Raw genomic sequence first — 20,000 nt, 5'->3', positions numbered from 1 at the left:
CCATCACAGTCAGACATACTGTATAAATTACATCACTTTCTGTGCAGGTCAGAACAGGATATTTGAGATAGCAACTGATCATTGTCACAGTGGTACAGCAAATAGCACTGCCATATCACAGGGTTTGATTCTATGTCATTTGTTCAAATTCAGCAGTCATTATTCTGACATTCCAGAAGCAGTGTTTATTGATGTGAAGCATGCTGGAATACTTTTCTGTGGCTGTTTTGTAAAAAATCAAATATCCACAGCATGCACAGTCAATAAAGTAGCTGTAATTGATGTGTATGGGTGTCTCTGATGAAAATGGTTCTGTTTGGGGGGTGTGTGTGCACGTGTGTGTGTGTGTGTGTGTGTGTGTGTGTGTGTGTGTGTGTGTGTGTGTGTGTGTGTGTGTGTGTGTGTGTGTGTCTGCATGTCTGTGCATCTACTTGTCTATGGGTGGGTTTACAACTGCATATAAATGCAGCTGGTTGTCCATAATTTGTTTCAGTTTCCAGCACAGTGAAACAGCACTATAAAAATCATGTGGCAATCTGTGGATGTCTTGTGATAGCAACTGATCATTGTCATAGTGGTGCATTGATTAACCTTGTCACCAATCAGGGCTTGGTTATCTAGTTGAGGTTTTTGTTGTGATTCATTTTTTGGAGAGTCTGCATGTGGTCTCTGTGTGGGTTTTATCTATGTATGCTGTATAACATATCCCTGTGGCCATTGGTGGATCCCAATCAAACATCAGAAGGGTACCCACAAGGTACTTATGTGATTGTTTGTAAGGGGGGGGGAAAGGCATTATGATTCATGGGCTCTGGAACCATAGAGCGCAGGGGGAGGGGAAGCGCCCCCTCAAGTTTTGCAGATTACCTCTGTCCCTTTCATTTTCCACACCTCCCGGCTGTTTTTGCAAGTGGTTTGGTTTGCCGTGATGACATCAGCACATTTCCGGCTGTTATTTGCAAGCAGGATATTCAGAAGCTGCTGCAGAATGGAGTTTGTTTGCTGCATCTGGACTGGAGTTAATTGCAGAGTGGAGTGGGGGAACAGAGAGTCTGTCTATCAGAGTGAGTACACTAATTGCAGAGTGGAGCAGCAGGGGAACAGAGTGTGTGTGTGTGTGTGTGTGTGTGTGTGTGTGTGTGTGTGTGTGTGTGTGTGTAAATGCCCCCAGCAGGGTACATCTGGTGGCTAGAGGTACTCAGGCTCAAACCCTGTACCATGGGTACAGGTAAAAAGAGCCTAAAGTCCCTAGCCACCACCACTTGTGAATTTATGCCTCACATTTTTGTTCTGTTCTTTCTGGTTTGCAGGAGTGGTAAAACAAAACCTTTTATTCTAGCAATTTTCTAAGGTTATAAAATCAGTATTTGAAATGTGTCCCTATTTTGGGGCTGTATTCCTCCATTATTAGCTTTATTTTGTATTTTTGTGCTAAGAGGTTGAGAACTATGGTGAGAAGTGAGAAGTGAATTCACTAAATGATATGATAGCCATTTAAGTTTGTCTTCCTGTCTTTCAAGAAACTGCTGGTTTAGTTTAGTGGTATGTTTCTCTGACTGTAGTGTACAGTGTTCTAGGTTCAAGACTTGGCAGTGAAATGCATGGTGGTAACAATGCTTTATGCAAACAACTTTCCAAAATTATATTTCTAAGGTTATAAAAATCAGTATTTGAATTGTGTCCCTATTTTGGGGCTGTATTCCCTCATTATTGGCTTTGTTCTGTATTTTTGTGCTAAGAGGTTGAGAGCTATGGTGAGAAGTGAGAACTGAATTCACTAAATGATATGACAGCCATTGTCTTCCTGTCTTTCAAGAAGCTGCTGGTTTAGTGGTATGTTGCTCTGACTGTAGTGTACAGTGTTGTGGGTCCAAGACTTGGCAGTGAAATTCATGGTAGTAACAACATTTTATGCAAGCAATTTTCCAAAACTATACATGCAATGTTTAAAATGTGTCCCTGGTTTTGCCCCCCCCCCAACTGAAAATAAGTTCAAGAAGCTGTGCAACATGCCTATGGCTTACAGTCTACTGTGATTCAAGTAGACTGTTATCATGGAAATGTTCTGAATAGGGCAGTTTTGTCATTATTGGTGCATGCATTTTGCTTCATTGCCTACTGGAAAAATGATCAAAGAATAAATGTAAAATGCAGCTGTGTGTGGAAGTAGACCTTTATGATGGAAATGTTCTGAATAGGGCAGTTTTGTCATTATTGGTTAATGCATTTTTGTTTTATTGCCTACTGGAAAAATGTTTAAACAATAAATTTAAAATGCCCTCTAACTTAAGTCTAACAAGTGTGCTGTATTATACAAGAAAAATAATTTAATACAATCAGGTAGGTGAATCAAGGAATGCATACATATATGCATGGTCCTAAACATTTGTTTGAAAACAGCCCACAGGAAAGTGTGAAAAGCTCAAAATCATTGGCAAATTTTAAGCTTTACTCTTGTTACCAAAGCAATGAATTAAGGTAAAACAGTTCACACCACATTAACTTGACCTGGCTAAGACTTTTGACACAATCCCCTACTCAGGTGTAGCACAAAAGATGAATAATGTAGGAGAAAACACTTACATCACCTGCTAAATTGCCAACTTGGCTCATAGGATGCAGGAGATCAAAACAGGGGAAGAGACCAGTCACCAATGGAGTCCCCCAGGGTTCAGTGCTGAGACTTTTTCTGTTTGGCATATACAGCTCAAAAGTAAAAGAAATACCAAAGAGCTTTGGCCAGCTAAGTTTTACTTGACTGCAAGCTAGGAGAAGTTATTGAATCCCCAAATGACTTAACCATCATGCAGAAAGGTTTGTCCCAAACAATAACTGATGTCAAAATCATGATAATGCCCTCTGAGAACTGATCCAGTTGTTTGGCATTTGGGAATTGTGTGTACAGTGACCTAACCTTTGACCAACATGTGCCCAGAGTCATAACGCCTTTCTATATTGCACAGCTTATATACAAATTGATTGATCTAGAGATGATGTCCCCATTTACAAAGCTCTCATGTCAATCATTTTGTATAATGCCCCCTTTGGCATGTATCTATCCAGCCCCATGCAACAATTGGAATACCTTCAGAGATACCTTACTAAAAGGATACAAGTCCTAAACAACAGGTCTTGCATGGACCACCTCAAAGATTTATTACTATACTCAGTATCCTACAGAGTGCTTAGAGGTGACATGACTGGCATACAAAGCATCCTCCAACATAATACAGATGGACCTACTGAACATCAGCAAGTCAAACGGCATCACAAATACTCAGTCCAGGTATCTAAACTGAATGTTGTGGAGAGATGGATATATATCACAGAGGCTAACACTGTTCCAGAACAGACTATCCATAAAAATAAAGCAAAGCTCATCCATACATATTCAAAAGCACCTTGGATCTAAGGATGGGTAATAGAAAATGTACTCCAGGATTTCCCCTCGCCACTAATGGATCGAGGCAGTTCCTAAATGCTGCATCCATTACATGGCCCCCTCAAAGTATCTATGGCATGATCACAGTTATTCTCACTAGGGCTAATATACAATTATCAGCCACAGGGATAGCTAAGACCAATCAGAAAATGTTAATTCAAGTATCAAAAGGGAATTGGCTAAGCTTAAAACGTCCTCCAAGTAAACCTATGTTGTGGTAGCAAATAGTTATAAAAAAAATACCCTTTTTAGTTCACTACGTGCCCCTGTTACCCCCCCCCCCCCAGTCTTTAACAGCTTATGGCACCTATGATATGACTTATATATTCTTGCAAGCATTTCTCTTCTGTTTCTATTGGGAATTATTATTTTGTTAACTTTGAACATTAAGATTCAGATACAACTTATTTTCCTTATAATATTTCCTTAAATAAGACTGATTTTTTTCCTTACTTATGACTTTTTTTTATTTTTTAGGCCACCATCAGATCAAAAACTTGTAAAAAGATTTAGGTTACAACTTAGAACATTTATAATCCAATGATTTCAGGTTGGCCATTAGCTCTGAAACATGAAAGAACACACAGAACAGCAAAAATAAATAAATAAATAAAATACAGCCAACGTGCTGCTTTTAGATATATTGAGTTTTTGTTTGTAGCATCACTAAATCATTAGGTTGTAAAAAAACTCTCAAATAATAAGTGTTAGATTACTTCTTTTATCTACATGGGCCTAGCCAAAATTTTAGCCCATGTTTAGACAAGTCAGCACTCAAAGCCCCTGTCCAGTAAGGACACAGATGGAATCCATGGGGTGTATTTTCTGTTAATCATCCAGTTATCCAGGTTGCACTTAAAAAGGGATAATTAAATACATTGCTTGATGTGGAGAGGGAGTCTATTCTGCAGATGGGGGAGTGTCTGGGACACAAATCTGTCCCACCAAGTCCTATTGATATCACAGACCAGGTTGAGGTCCCATGTTGGGGCTACTCGAGTGGAGCTTGACTTGCGGGTATGCAGCAGTCCCATCGAGGCGACTTCTGAGATAGCTTTGTATGCCAGACAGAGGTCACCTCTAAGGAGTCTGTATGAAACTGAGTAGAGGGAAAGGGCTTTTAGCCTATCTGTTTAGGGTAGATGTTTGAGGCCCTGGATTCTCCTGGTGAGGAACATCTGTGGCCTCTCCAGCTGCTGCATGTGCTTTGCAAGGTACATGCTAAAGGGGGCATTTTACTCAATAATTGGCCTTATAAGGGGAAAAATACAGGGGTGTTATGACCTCTTTGTCCCTGGATAAGATACCCTTACTTATGAGGTGGGCCATGTAGAAAGCTTTCCATACAATGGAAGCAACGCGGTGGTCAAAAGTCAGGTTGCTATCAACCTGGGTGCCCAAATCCCTCACTACTGATTGTGTACCAAGGACGTTGTTATTAATGTGATAATATATGAGAACATCACTCTCCCCCAAAGGGGATGATGATGCATTTTTTGGCATTCAGCTTGAGGCCATGTTTCCGCCAGTCATTTGGGTGAGACCCTCTTGGAGGACATCCACATCACTTGGGGAATTGATGACCGCACTCAGCTTGCAGTCATCTGCAAACTTGGTCAGCCATAGCCCACTGGTTTTGCCCTGCACCTCAGATAAGTATATCCCAAATAACAAAGGCCCCCAAGACCAATCCTTGGGGTATGCTACTCATTAATGGTCTACTGCTTGCGGTGGCTTCCCCTATTTTGATTAGGTGGGTTCTATCAGTGAGCTAGTTTGCTACCCATCTGGTAACATATGAATTGATGCCTAGTTGAGACAGTTTATCTACTATGCCTGAGTGGGGAATAGTGTTGAAGGTTTTGGTCAGGTCAAGGTAGGCGGTGTGCACCATCTTCCCCTCATCCATAACTTTGGTGACTGTCTCAAAGAAGTCAATCAGATTTAACAGACATAACCTCCCCTTGACAAAGCCAAACTGTGTGGGGTCGAGTGTTTGGAGGTTGCCAATGTCCCTGTTAATGAGGTCCATGATAATCCATTCCATGGCCTTGCAGATCAGACTAGTTAGGCTGATTGGTCTATAATTTCCTGGATCAGTGGATGCTCACCTTTGTGTAAAGGGATGACAGTGGCTGTACTCCACTCAGCTGGGACAAAGCTCGTACTCAGGCTTTGGTTGAATAGGGCACCTAATGTGCTGCACGTTCATGCCTGAATTCATGTAGGATGCAGTCTGGGATGTTATTGGGGTCCATAGAGGCTGTATTTTTTGCCTTTCAGAGGGCAGTGATGACCTGTTCCCTAGAGATAAGGGGTGGGGAGCTGGTACTGGGGATGTCCTTATTTGCTGATGGGTGGGTGAAAGAGGGGAGTAGTTTTTGATGAATCTATCAGCCAGTAGATTGGCTATATCTACAGCATTTATGTATGTGGTGTCCTTCACCACCAGTTCTGAACAGATCCAGGTGCTTCCTTTGAGATTGCAGACATATGTGAAGAAGGCCTTATGATCGTCTCTAGTAGATGTGGCAAATTTGGACCCGAAGTTGGCTTTACAGGATTTCAATGGTGCTCTTATTTGCTTGTTCAGGCTAAGGAGAGATTGCTCCCAACTGGGCACCTGCTCCTTCTTAGCCCTGAACAGCAGTTCTTAACTTTTGTTATATAGTTTATTTATTACAGATGTCCACCAGACATGTTTACTCTTTCTTGCAAAGAATGATTTGCCCTGTCAGGTATTCCTGATTCCATGCATCTATATAAATGCTCGTATAGTACTTTGGTGTAGATTTGGACATTGGTGCCAGTTCCTACAGTGGAGGATGGGACTGTGAAGCTGTTTATACGATCCCTCAGGAGGTTGTAATCAGCTTTGGAGATGTTTTTTGTTTTAACCTAGCTAGAGTGGGGTCAGGGGAGATGGTGACTTCGAAAGTGACTGCTTTATGGTCAAAGCTTACCATGGAGGATGATAACATAGGGGTGCTGCAGTGGTTACTCATGTTGGTTAATTCCAAGTCCAAAAAATTATAACATCTTGGTGGGGTATCAACTAGCTGTTACAAGGCAATCTCTGGGCATTTGTGTTCTGGCATGAGTAGTTTTTCCAGTCTATGGTTGGGTAATTAAAATCACCCAGGATCAGGGTAAAGTGTTGAATCTTGATAGATTTGAAGAGGTCCAGATAGGTGGAGTGAGCATCCTGAGTCAAATTTGGGGGCTTGTAGCTAGCTATAATTTGAACAGGGGTTCTTTCACTGGTTAACTGCACCTGGAGTGTCTCCTGTGCGTCAATGTGTTTGACCATCCTGGAGGTGTGTGTGTGTGTGTGTTAATATGTATTGAAACTCCACCTCCTTTGGCTTCACTGCCCAGATTTTGGGGTTTGAATGTATGATAGTATGAGTAACCAGGTAAGGTGAGGGTGCTCTCCTCAGCTTTGAACCAGGTTTCTGTGACTGCACAAATATCAGCATCTTCCAGGGTTAAGAATGCTGGCAATGAGTGCAGTTTCATGTTTAGACTCCTAGCATTTAGCAGTATGACCTTTAATTTGTGTTTTGTTGAAATTGTTATGTTGGTAATATTGACCTCATGACTTTTCCTAAAAAAAGCACTATGGGGGAGGCAAGGGCCTTTGCCAGAAGTCTAAAGCCTGAGTGAGATGCATGCATGCCATCTCTAGCAAAGCATTATGGTCTGTCAGTCATATCTTCCCAGGCTGTCAGGCACTGGATCCCCCTGGGATGACATCAGAAACTAAGCCAATTGGTAAAATCAATAATTTTCTGTTTGTATTGAGGCATCCTTCTGGGTGACGGTAGACTTCTGCTTAATGCTAGGGACAAACCTGCCTGGGACACATATTTAGTGAGCTCACTCATGTCTCTCTTCATATAGTCCAGGGAGGTACGTTTCAAGTCATTCACATCAACATGGACTATGACAGAGGCATAACAGTACCTGTTGTTGAGAGCCTTGAGTGAGTGTGTGATACAGCGGAATCTGGCACCTGACAAACAACTAACCTCAAATTTTTCCTTATCCAGCCTGGTGAGTGGCACATCTTTGTGTCTCACAATGGAGTCTCTTATGACTAATATGTTGGGTTTATGGTAAGGCCTTTGTGGTTGTAAGAGACTGGTGTGTGGACTATGCAAGGTATGTGGTGTGGAGGGTTGTGGAGTTCTCATATGTAGGATTGGGGAATCAGAAAAGGTGCTCTAAGGATGTGCAATGTGGGACCCAAAGAGTACTTTGTCTAGGCCATTTCATCTAAGGTTGCAGTCAGACACCCGAGGAGTACATAGTCAATAAAGTGACTATAATATGTGAATGAAAGTGACCAACCCCATATTTTGATTGGTCACGTGAAATGATCATTGAACTATCATAATCCAGCCCCATCGCATTCCAATTAGTCCCACTCACTTACTTCATGTGGCCCCTTTTCTTTCACTTTCATTTAAGTCTAGTATTTGCAGGGATGCTATTTCCCTTATTAAATTCACCTTTCTGCTGAAAAAAAATTACACACACCAACAAACACTTACAGACATCTGTGCACACACAAACACCCTCCCACACACATACATGCACACATATACAAACATTCAACTTATCTTTCAGATTCATAGCTAGCTCCTTGTTTTATATTTTTTTCTAATAAATTCTTAATTTCTGTCTTACCAAATATCCCTTTGATATTTGAAAACAAGAATTCCAGCAGGCAATAGAAGGCTAGAATACAAAACTGAAGACAATTTGGATGAAACTGGCAGCAAATGGAGGAAACTGAAACAAGTTTAAAACTGAAAAGGAAGGGAAACAGTGGAATATGTTAACAGCTTCTAGTACCAGAGATTTGTGCCTGTGGAAAAGGGAAATCTCCCTCAATTTTTTTTATTTTTCAAATAAATTTGAATGAATTCCATAATATTTATACATAACATCTTACATAACTATGTACACCATTTACATTAGCCTGACACTATAACAGAGCTTAATGCATACAGTTACTTTATAAGTATGTCTAATCCATTATCAAAGTGTCTGATTAATTATTGCATAGTGACAATCAACAATAAGACTTTCCCCAAGGGTTGTTGATAAATGGCTTTGGATAAATTCTTAGTTCTTTAATTTTAATTTCCAATAATGCTGTGGACTTCAGTAGGCTGTAGAAGTCTTCCAAAGTTGGTATTGTATTTGTATTCCATATTCTTGTTATACTCTTCCTTTAAATTGCAAGTATAGTCCATACTAGATACATGTTTGATCTATTCAAATGAGGGCCTTTGTTCACATTTAATAATACAACAGCTTTAGTTAAATAACATGATTCATTAAATAAAGCTTGTAAAAAGTTATTAATACCATTCCAAAATGGCTTATTTTTAACACAATCAAAGAAAATGTGGTTCCAGTCTGCATTGTGTACTTACTCACATCCCCAACATATTCCTTTTATGGAAGAACTCATTTTACTGATTTTGTCTGGGGCTAAAGAATGCTCTGTGCAAGTATTTGCAATTAAAAACTTTCCAGTATTGTGTAAAGGATGTATATTTTATTGATAGGATATTTGTTTTAATATCTTCAGTTAACTGTAATGAGTGTCCTTTTGTTATACATTTCCAATATGAGGTTTTGGGTGTTGTTTTATAGTTTATCAATATTTCGTAAAATTTTGAAATACCATTTCCCATGTCAAAGTCATTATATACGATTTCATATATGTAATTCGTAAATTTAGGCATTTCTTTAAATGAAGAATTGTTAATTATTCTACTTAAATCTTATGAATATGACAGAATACTCTGTAAAGTTAGCAAGTCCTGTTGTGGAATTGTGTATGTTTTTATTACTTGCGTATCTAAAACTTTTAGTTCTTTGATACATTGGAGCCAACAAACAAATGCTTTCTGTTCCCAGGAATTAATAATTTCTCTATATATTTTATGTGGAAAGTTCTTTGTGACTATAAATGGTAAAAGATCAAACCAGATTTTTAAATCTATATTTGGATTAATAATTTTCCTAAATGAATCAATGTAATAATTAATCATACGAGTTTTAGTGGGTTTAGTTATGTTATAGTGCATACTGATACATATGTGCCATGGCAAATTGTTTTTATCTGTTATTTAAAATGTTTTTGTAAATCAAATTCATTTATTGATATTACAGTTAGTAATTCTTTCCAATTTCCAGAGTAATTTGGACTTATCCAATCTGAGATTGTTTTAGATATTGATACTTTTATATATGTTTCTATATCAGGAAAGTTTAATCCTCCCTGTTTCCATGGTCTGATATGGCATCTATATTATCTTATCGAAGTTTCAGAATATCGAATCTGATATGGTCGACACAATATCATTGAATTCTGAAACATTGAAAGATAAAAAAATAATGCCTAAAAACAAAAAAAAAAAATAAAAACTTACCTTTGCAAGCTGGAGGGCAAGCTCCCCTGCACCCTCCATACCCCCCTATTTAAATATACCAACTCCGAGACCACACTACATTGAACTAAATGGAAATCTCCCCTTATGGAGATTTCCATTTAAACGTTCAACTTTTTTTGCTTTCACTAATCTGGTGCCGACAATATCAGCTTCGTTATTGTTGGCCTTCGACAACGTGAAATTAGACCCCTGACATGATGTATTAAAGCTATTCTGTTTCTTTTGGAAAACCATCAAAATCTTATTAGTCATGAATTTATTTCTTCAAGTATATTCCTTTCTGGTAACAGTTGTACTGCCAAGGCTATATATAGGATTTTGGTCAGTAAAGCCATTTTTATTAACTGTAGTCTGTCTTCAAATGTTAATATTATTTTGTTCCATTTTTCCACAGAGATTTTAATTGTATTGATATTATTGTAGTTTTTTGAGACTAATTCATTATTATCATTGCATAACTCAATTTCTAGATATTTTAAGGTAGATTCTTGTTTCCCTATGCTGTGATCCAACTTAGTCTGCAGTTCTTTTTTTTTATTTAAAAATAAAAATTTGGATTTTAATTTATTGAAATGGAGTCCTGAAGTCATGCGAAATTTGTCAATTAATATATCTAATTCTTCTAATGTCTCTTGTATTAGATAATGTTAGTAATATGTCATCAGCAAATAGCTTTACTTTAGAACTGTATTGTTCATAAACATCTATTACTTTGATTTTTATATTGTTATGAATTGAATCTGACAATATTTCAATAACCAGAGCAAATAGAATTGTGACATGGGACATCCTTGTTTAGTGCCTTTTGTTATATATATGTATTCAGAAGTAAACGGACCTAACGTGACATATGTTAAATTATTTGTGTATGTGTATATATATATATATATATATATATATATATATATATATATATATATATATATATATATATATATATATATATATTCTTTATGAGATGAACAAAGGATGCAGAAAATTCAAATAGCATTAGGATTTTGAATAAATAGTCCCAATTTAGGGAATCAAAGGCTTTCTCTATAAGCCAATTATGAGTGTTTCTTTATTTTCTTTATTAACATAATCTGTAAAAGAAATTATCCTTTTAATATTGTCATGCGTGTGTCTATGATATATAAATCCAGTTTAATCATTGTTTTGGATAGTGGTATTTTCATTCCGTTAGTTAATATTGTCATAAATATTTTATAGTCATTATTTAATAATGATATAGGCCTATATGAGGTACAGAGGTTTGGGGATTTTTTTCCTTTAGGATTGGTATGATTAAGGAATATCTACAAGAGAGTGGTATTAAAGCTTGTGACTGAATTTCTAATAGAGTTTTATAGAAGAGGGATAGTATCTTTAAAGGAAAAGTTTATATATTTCCATAATTATACCATCTATACCTGGAACTTTATTATTTTTACCCTCTTTTATTGTATCTGTAATTTCTTTGTAGGATATGGGTGCTTGCAGATCTAGTTTTAATTTTTCCGGTATTTTTTTTATATTAGAACATTTTTCATCTAGATTTAATTGATTGCTATATATACTTTCTTTTTGGAAATTTTCCATATAGTGATTTCTATAGGCATTAATAATGTCAACTATATCCGAGATATTTTTGCCTTTCTTTTCATGGAAGATACTTTTAATATTAATAGCTTTTGATTGTATTTTGATTATTGTGGATAAATTATGTAGATATTTGGAAAAAGTGGCCTAGGTATTAATGTTTAGTTCTTCTAATGCTAAACTAGTTTTAGGTCTTAGAATTGTGTTGTATTTATTGTTTAATTTCTTTTATATCTCCAAATGATTTTGATTTTTTTCAGCTTTTACTGCAAAAGTTTGGATTGTACATCTAATAATTCAGAATCCCATTCTCTGTTTTTTTATACCAAGTTAGGGTTTTACCATATATGTAAACTTTTAATGAGTCCCATATCATTATTTTATTTATCTTTGTAGTGTAATTAATATCTAAGAAGAACTGTCATTCAGATAATAACCAGGGTTGAACCCTTTAATTTTAGTTATATATGCTGGAATGCTGGAGTTAAAGATTAATGGTTTATACTCATTTTGAAGTTTTAGTATCAATGAATTGTGGTCTGAAAAGGGGCAGGGAGTGATTGAGAAATTAATGATTTGGGAAGAAAATATGTTATCCATTCTAATTCAGGTACCAAATCTGTGATCTTGATGGGAAAACAACAAAGATTTATCTTCTTTAAATTTGAAAGTATCTACAACATGAAATAATTTTATCCACTTGTTTAAAGCTTTTGATACAGCAGATGTATGCAGCAGTCTTTTATTTGTAGTTTCAGAAATATCAAATATACAGTTAAAATGCCCCCCAATATTAAGTTGCCTTTATAATTATTGGAAATGAAATCCAAGTGTTTTAACAGTTCCTGTTCCAGTGCATGGGAACCAGTATAGATTGGCTAGGGTCCATATTCTGTCATTATACTTAACTATTACTAATGCCATAAGGCCTTATTTATCTTCATACTTATAAATAATTTCTGAGTTAATCACAGTTGTTTTCCATAAAATTGTTACCCCTTTTGTCTTTGTCTTATAAGTGGATTGCACCAATATCACATATTCCTTAGAATTCCATTTGTAATTCTCATTTGTTTTGAAATGAGTTTCTTGAAGGAAAACAATTTGTGCTTTGTTCAGTTTTAAATATTTCAGTAGATCTGATCTCTTGCTAGGATTGTTTAAGCCTCTGGTATTTAAAGATAATAAAGTTAAATCCATCTTAGGTTATTTAGACTATGTATTTTTTGTTTTATTGTGACTATTAAACATTTTCATCTGACAACTATAAAGTATATGTTTGAGCTTTTAAAGGAAATTATCAGTTTTATACTTTGAGTGTTTACCAATAAAGTAATGTTTTGGTCAGGCATACTAAAAATGTTTTTGTGAAATAAATTAAAATTAATAAATGTTAACAAAACTCTAAGATCTGCACTAGCCATGGAATGAATCCTTTCTAATCTGATGGATAAACCTAAGTCCATCACGTTATCACTCATACCTTGACACTTCAGAACATCTGAGCTCCATAAATGGAATTATCATAAGGAGAATATTTGAAATAGGAATAAGCAATATTTATATTATTTTGAACAGATATAGTACTATTGTAGATTAGACTTCTAATACAATATAAATGTCTACTTATTGTATAAGCAGTTAATATTTACATGAAAGATAGATGACAAGCAATTGAATCATTGTAAAGTAGGATGTATCATATATAAAACCTCAGTAAAAGATTATAGCACACAGTTATTTAACATATTTACCCTTATTGATGACTTCTTTCAAAACTTATTACTTAATATAAATAGATGGTAATAGTATTTATGACTAATGTTTATAATACAATGTATTTTACTGGATAACTGCGGTGGTGGTGCTGCGGTAGCTTTGTCGCCTCACAGTTAGACGTTGCCCTTTCGATTCTCAGTTAGAACGTCTTCTGTGTGGTGACATGCATGAATGGTCATTCCTTCATTGAAGGTTGTGCATTAGGCCTGGCAAGCCAGCACGTGAAACTCTACTGCCAATCATTAGCGGACGGCAGTTCCGCTGTGGCGACCCCTAACCAGAAAAAGCCTAAAAGACACAAATCAGAAGATATATTTTATTGTTTGTCAGCATTTAAGTATTCACTTTGTTGCTAACTTACTTAAAACATCAAGTTTGTTTTATGTGAACATTGATGATAGTTAGTGTATTTTAATTAACAGTGCATCCCCCCCATTTCCTACACATAAGGATTTTCATATCTGCCATTTCTTATTATAAAATGAATTAAATTATTGGTTAAAAACAACAAATTCACTTATTGTGATTAATGATTACAAGTTCCCTTTCCATATTCATAAATTGCCAATTTATGGCATATGCTGATTTTTTTTTTTTTATATTTAAATGGCAACATTCTATTTTGTATAATCAGCAAAGGTTAAACAGAGTGATTATTGTCAATTTAATACTATTTGTTCAGAATGTGATTATTACATTCTGTGACATTCTTAGTTCAGGCTTCTATTGTTTTCCTTGAACAATCAGTTTGATGTCATGTTGATGTTCAATATAGTGTATGTCATTTATGACAAGTTAAAACAGTAGTGTTATGCACAAGCCCATGTTGTTAAACTGAGTGTCTATTGTCAATTTAATACTATTTGTTCAGAGTATGATTGTTACATTCTGTGACATATCAAGTTCAGGTTTCTGTTTCTCTTGAACAACTTTGTATGTTTGACGCCATGTATAAAACATTAGTTACCCTGGTAACCACTTAAGTATTATATATGGGCAAGATGGGTTACAAAAGATACAATTCAAGTTAAAGCAATTACATGACGTGTTATGCATATTTACTTATATAAAAAAATCATCATGCTTCCCCTTGATGTTCAATGTAGTGTATGTCATTTATGACAAGTTAAGACAGTAGTGTTATTGTACACAAGCCCATGTAATTAAATCCTGTCATTAATATTTAAATTCGGCAGACTGCTTCATCTTATATGATGATTATACACTTTGTCTAGATTTACTAAAATCATACATTACATAACTATTGTATGTGTGGTTTTTTTTTTTTTTTTTGGCTGTTGCTTAGTTGTTTGAGAGACCACAAGCTATAATGCTTATTCTTATTATTAGCTCCTTCCAAGCATGGTTATATAGTCCATAGACATTAAATTATGAGACCCTTCTAGTTTCTTATTTGTTATAAGTATATTTCCATCCTTACATACACACATCAGTACTTCAAGCATGGGCAACAATGCCCATCCAGTTTTGCCAGTATACCATTCACTAGTTTATGTGGTGTGTTTCCAGGCTGTTCTTAAAATATCCAAACCAATATCTGTCCCAGTTTATCAGCCTGTTACATGCAGTGGCCACTCTGCCAGTGAACCACTCAACACACCTGCCATTCCCACAGATATTTCCATGAAGGAAATCTAATGACTCTGTAGCACTTCCTGTCAACCTCAAACACCCCTAGAATCAGCTATCCCCATATGCCCAACATGTCTGAGCAAGCTCACCTCCCAGACCACTGCAAAGGGTACTGCACAAGATCAAGTGCTGTCTTTCACAATAACTCGGACTTCCACTCTTATGTAAGTCTTTAATGTGTTTGGACCAAAATACATTTTAAATATAAAATTGTGCTTATTATATTTTTTTTATCAAGAATCAACTTAATAAGATAAACGAAGTGTTGGGAGAACATCAATATGTGTACATGTGGTTTAAAACAGCCCTTTTATTTATATATATATATATATATATATTGATATTTTTTTTTAAACCAAAAACTTCATTGCTGAGAATCATCTCTGAGGCTCCTCAGAGCCATTAAGCATTATCATCACTCTGTCTTCATTACCATAGCAACCTAGGAGCATCTATTTCTGTTAGGGTCTGTGTACTGCATACCAGAGGCTCGCAAAGCTTCACTTCCACTGCAACTTCAAGCCTAAATTCTCTCCCTTTCCGCAAGGTAGTAGCCAGGAAAAGAACAAACAGATAAAAAATAACTCCCAACAAGCCACCACAACAAGAGATGACACATTCTTCCAGCCTTCCTACCTCTCACTCACTCAGCAGATGTATAAACAAACTATTCTCTGCCAAAATATGCCAAATCACAGTTTTATCCACCCCTTTCCCCTGGATCCAGGCTAAAACACCAAATGTCTCTTCCTAATACACAAGCATCAGTAAACCTGGATCACAAGCCACAACCCACAGCAAAACAGCAACATACAACAGCTGCCAGACACAGCTGCATCCACGCACACCATATCAGGGTTGATCAAACAGCACTTGAAGCTATGATACCTGCCATAATTGATATTAACTATATTTAGACAGAATAATTATGTCATTTGTATTAATAGCTTGCGACTATTATTTAATGAGGATATACATGACATTTCTAAATCATACTTTGAAGAAGGCATTAGTCTCCATGACAGCATTTTTTTTTCAAAACACTCTACTGTTACTGCTATTATATATGATGTTAATTTGTTACATTTGAGTCTGAACTCTGATGAATGGTACCTTGTTGAATTGGTTAATTAATTACTTAAATTATTATAAGTAAAACCAATGAAAAATGAACAAAATAAGTATTCACTGAGTTCAAGTAGGGGAATAGAAACTTCTATGTTTGTATTATAGGTTGCTTTGTTTGGCTTATATATAATGCAAATAGTAATCCATCTTGACCTACCTTTGTTTGTGAAGAATTATTGTACTCTGCATACATTCTGAATAAATCATTACTGTTTCTCAGTTGTTTAAGAAACCCTCTTTTTTTAAATAAAAACAGATGACAAGTGATTTACCATATGAGTTGATACTTTGAGAGATGTAGTTGTAAGAGTTATTTTTTTGGGGACAGCTATCTTGGAATCAGTTTTTTGTTTCTTCTTTCTAGCATCACTCCAAGGATTTGTTTCTTTTATTCTTTTAAGAGTAGGGGCCATCCATTCCATTTCTTCTGGGATAGACACTATGTTGTTGTTTTTGATGAATATAGTAGCTTCTTGTAAATCATTAAAGGTTCTCATCTCATTGGCAAAAAGCATTTTTATCTTGGCTGGAAAGGCCATCTGTACTTTAATGTTTTTTTGTTTCAACAGTTGTATTATAGGCCAGACTTTTTTCCTTTGTTCTAGTATTCTGGAAGAATAATCCTTGTCACACCTTATCAGGCTTTGATTGTATTTTAAGGGTGATTTTCTCCACGTAGATTTTAATATTAATTCCTTGTCCAGAAATGAAATTAATTTTATAACTATGGATCTAGGTGGAGTATTTGTTGAGTTAGAAGCAGGTTTCCACAGTGCTCTATGCACCCTTTCAATTCCATATGAAAGTCCCTCTTTCAAGTCTAAAAATTCAGGAATCCAGGTTGATAAGAATGAAATAATGTCTTCTCCTTCAGTGTTTTCAGGCAGACCAAAGATCCTTATGTTGTTTCTCCTTTCCCTGTTTTCTAAGTCATCTATTTTGTTAAGCAGCCATGTGTTCTGTTTAAGCAGAAATTCTTTTTAGAATTCTTCATCTTTGAGTCTCCCTTCAATGTCATTTAAAGACGTCTCTATATTTGTTATTTTTGTATGGTGTTGCTGTAATAGTTCTTTAAGAGTATCAGTCATTTTTTGAGAATTTAATTTGAGGTTTTCCAAGTCATTTTTAAAGCCATCCATCTTCAAAGAGAGTTTCTGTAAGGTAGATGCCATCAATTTCAGTTCTTTTTTTTCAAAGCAGCATCTGGATGAGAATTCCTTGAGTTGTTCATATTCAGTGAATCAATATATGTCCAAGTTACTTGACAGGAAAATTTTTGTATATCTCCACCAAAATTGATATTTATGTAGTATAGTAGTTTATCTATAGATTTGTGACATTTTAAACTTGAAAATAATACACATTTCCTTTATTATTATACTAGTTTATGGAGCTCTCAAAATTCACTGCTCTCAGTTGTCCATCTAGGCTCCACCCATGAAAGGGGAATTCTGAATGAAGACAGCCCCCCGATACAAAGTGTTGGGTAATGTGTGACTGACAAATGCAAAGAAAAGGTAAGATATACAAAACAGTGGTGTAACCCATGCTTCTGTATCACACAGAAACATGGGCAGTGAAAGATTACAAGAGAAATTTGAGGTATTGGAAATAAAGTATTTTAGATAGGTAGTAGCATGCACACTGTTGGACAAAGAAATGAGGACATTAGAGCAGAAGCCAACATTTGCAGAGAAAGACAGTGAAAACAAAATGCCACAGTCTGGTCACATATGCAGAAAAAACATCTTGTAATGCAGATTTGAGAGAAGCAGGAAGAAGGCAAGAGGAATTCAGGATGTTTGATTAAGAGATGGATGGACTGTAAGAGAGAAGACACCACTGACAAGTGAACATGACTGTTGAAGAGGATAGGTGAGTGGTTCTGAATAAAAAGCAGTGGGGACAGTTAAACACTATCCTGACCTTTTGAACAAATGGAGAAATGATGATGATAGTGATGTAAAAACTTTTTGAATCATGTTGGATACTCATTTTCCATTTTTCAGGGTAAACAAAATTTGGAAAAATGATGTCTCAAACACGATTTCAGGTTTCTAGCATGAAAGCTAATAAACATTTGCCAAAAGTCGTATTTGTACTTTTTATAGTGCTATTTTGTTTTATTCATCCTCATTTTGCTTTATTCAGGTTTTGTACTTGGAAGTTACTTTCATTTTATTTCTGCATAAAGGAATCATAATAATGTGAGAAAGTTACAATTAAAAATTGCTGTCACAAATCCCATTATACCATTTCAAAAAACTTGATTTTGTTACTGTAAAAAACTGTAAATCAGTATGCCTTCATTTTGTTTCTCATTCCTCTTCTCATAGCTGGACACTTTGGGGCACCCGCAATTCTTTTTATGAGGTTTCTGGCTAAGAGTTTTCACCATTTTAGTTAATCTGTTCTGGACTCTGAATGCTTTATTCCCTCCTAGTAATTTGTCATCTAGAACTGACACTGCACTCAAAATGGAAAAATGTGGCAATATTATCGAATGATCACTTTTGAAATTTATTCTTGGCATAACATAACATATATATTCAACATGCAAGGTTTTAAGCAAAGTTGGTTATAAAGAGTTGCTATATCTAAATGCCTTCTTTTTTCATCTGTGGACTATAATTCAGAATAAAAAATAACCTGCCCAGTTTAACTATGATGGTTCAAAGAGTGTTTAATTTCTGGGGCAAGGTGGGAGGTCTGGCTTAACAGTTGTCCTCCACTCCTACAAACTCAGTCAGGATCTTCTTTAACCCTGAAGATGTGAAGTCTTTGATAATATTTCATTGATCATATTCATCATTGTTCTTCAGTTTTCTCCCAACAATTTTAGAACTTCTTCTGCATAGAGGTTCCATGTGCTCAGGATGTATGTATAAGTACGATACACATCAATATCCTTCCAATGATTTAACATGCTGTTATTTAGCTTTGCAGTCTCGACAACTAACAGGCCTACAACAGTGGTGAAAAAGTAGGAAACCATATTATTCTTGCATTAGACGAGAGATTCACAACATTTGCTCACATTTTTCTTCAGACCATCCTGACCAGCTCCATGCAAATGAATGTCATCCTACATATGAGTCTCTGGTAGGGTCACCACCTTCTCTGAAGTCCAAAGCCAGACATTTCCTACCTAAAATTTTTTTTTTTTTCTGCAGGGCAAACCATAAAGTTGCACTCTCGTGAAAAGTAAATGAATTTCATACATTTTCTTATAAAAATAAAGACTTAGGTTTGTAGAATTTCAGTTACTTCTGTTGTTTGTAATATAATACTGAATCCCATTGCCTCGAATGCAGTCCCTTGAAAATTAAAACACAAACAAAAAAATACTTACATACATCACCTAAAACACATAAAAGAAAATCATATGTTTCATTCTAAACATAAAAATAGCAGCTTTTTGCAAGGGCAATGCCCCACTGCACCCTTAATCCCTCTTGTTTAATTATTTTTACCCTGAAATCATATTACCTTGGACAAAAAAAAACAAAACAAAACTAATAGTGTTCATTCTCCAAAGTGTCCATAATGTGACAATAAGAGCAAATATATCAACATAAATAAATGTTCAAAAGCATATATAAATGTGGCAACAGTTTACTTCTCCAGAAAAGCTCATTATAACATTTAAAACCAGCACATTTTTCAAACTGTAAATAATATAACACTCTTCCTGTACCAAGTAATATGCAGCTGTCAAATGTCCACTACATCAGCTTTTCTCCAGTTTTTTCAACAATAATAGAACTGAAAATTAAGTAATCAGAACATAAATGACTGACTCCAGTATAACTCTAAATAAACTAAATTGCAGATTTAAAAAAAAGACTGCATACAAATGCAAAATGAGACTCAAAAACTAAAACTAAACTGGAGGCTCCCATACAGAATATAACATCTAACCCATCTTTTCACAATGAAAGTAA

General features: G+C 35.6%; 1 protein-coding gene across 1 annotated transcript in view; it reads right to left on the bottom strand.

Moving 5' to 3' along the window:
* NTRK1 (neurotrophic receptor tyrosine kinase 1) overlaps positions 1–20,000 on the bottom strand; it is a 921,476-nt gene that overhangs the window by 407,624 nt on the left and 493,852 nt on the right. The gene's annotated exons all lie outside the window — the stretch shown is intronic.

The sequence above is a fragment of the Protopterus annectens genome, chromosome 8.part0 (genome assembly GCF_019279795.1).
Source record: "Protopterus annectens isolate FY-2018-M chromosome 8.part0, PAN1.0, whole genome shotgun sequence".
Lineage (NCBI taxonomy): Eukaryota > Metazoa > Chordata > Ceratodontiformes > Protopteridae > Protopterus > Protopterus annectens.
This window is presented reverse-complemented; position numbering and strand designations above follow the sequence as displayed.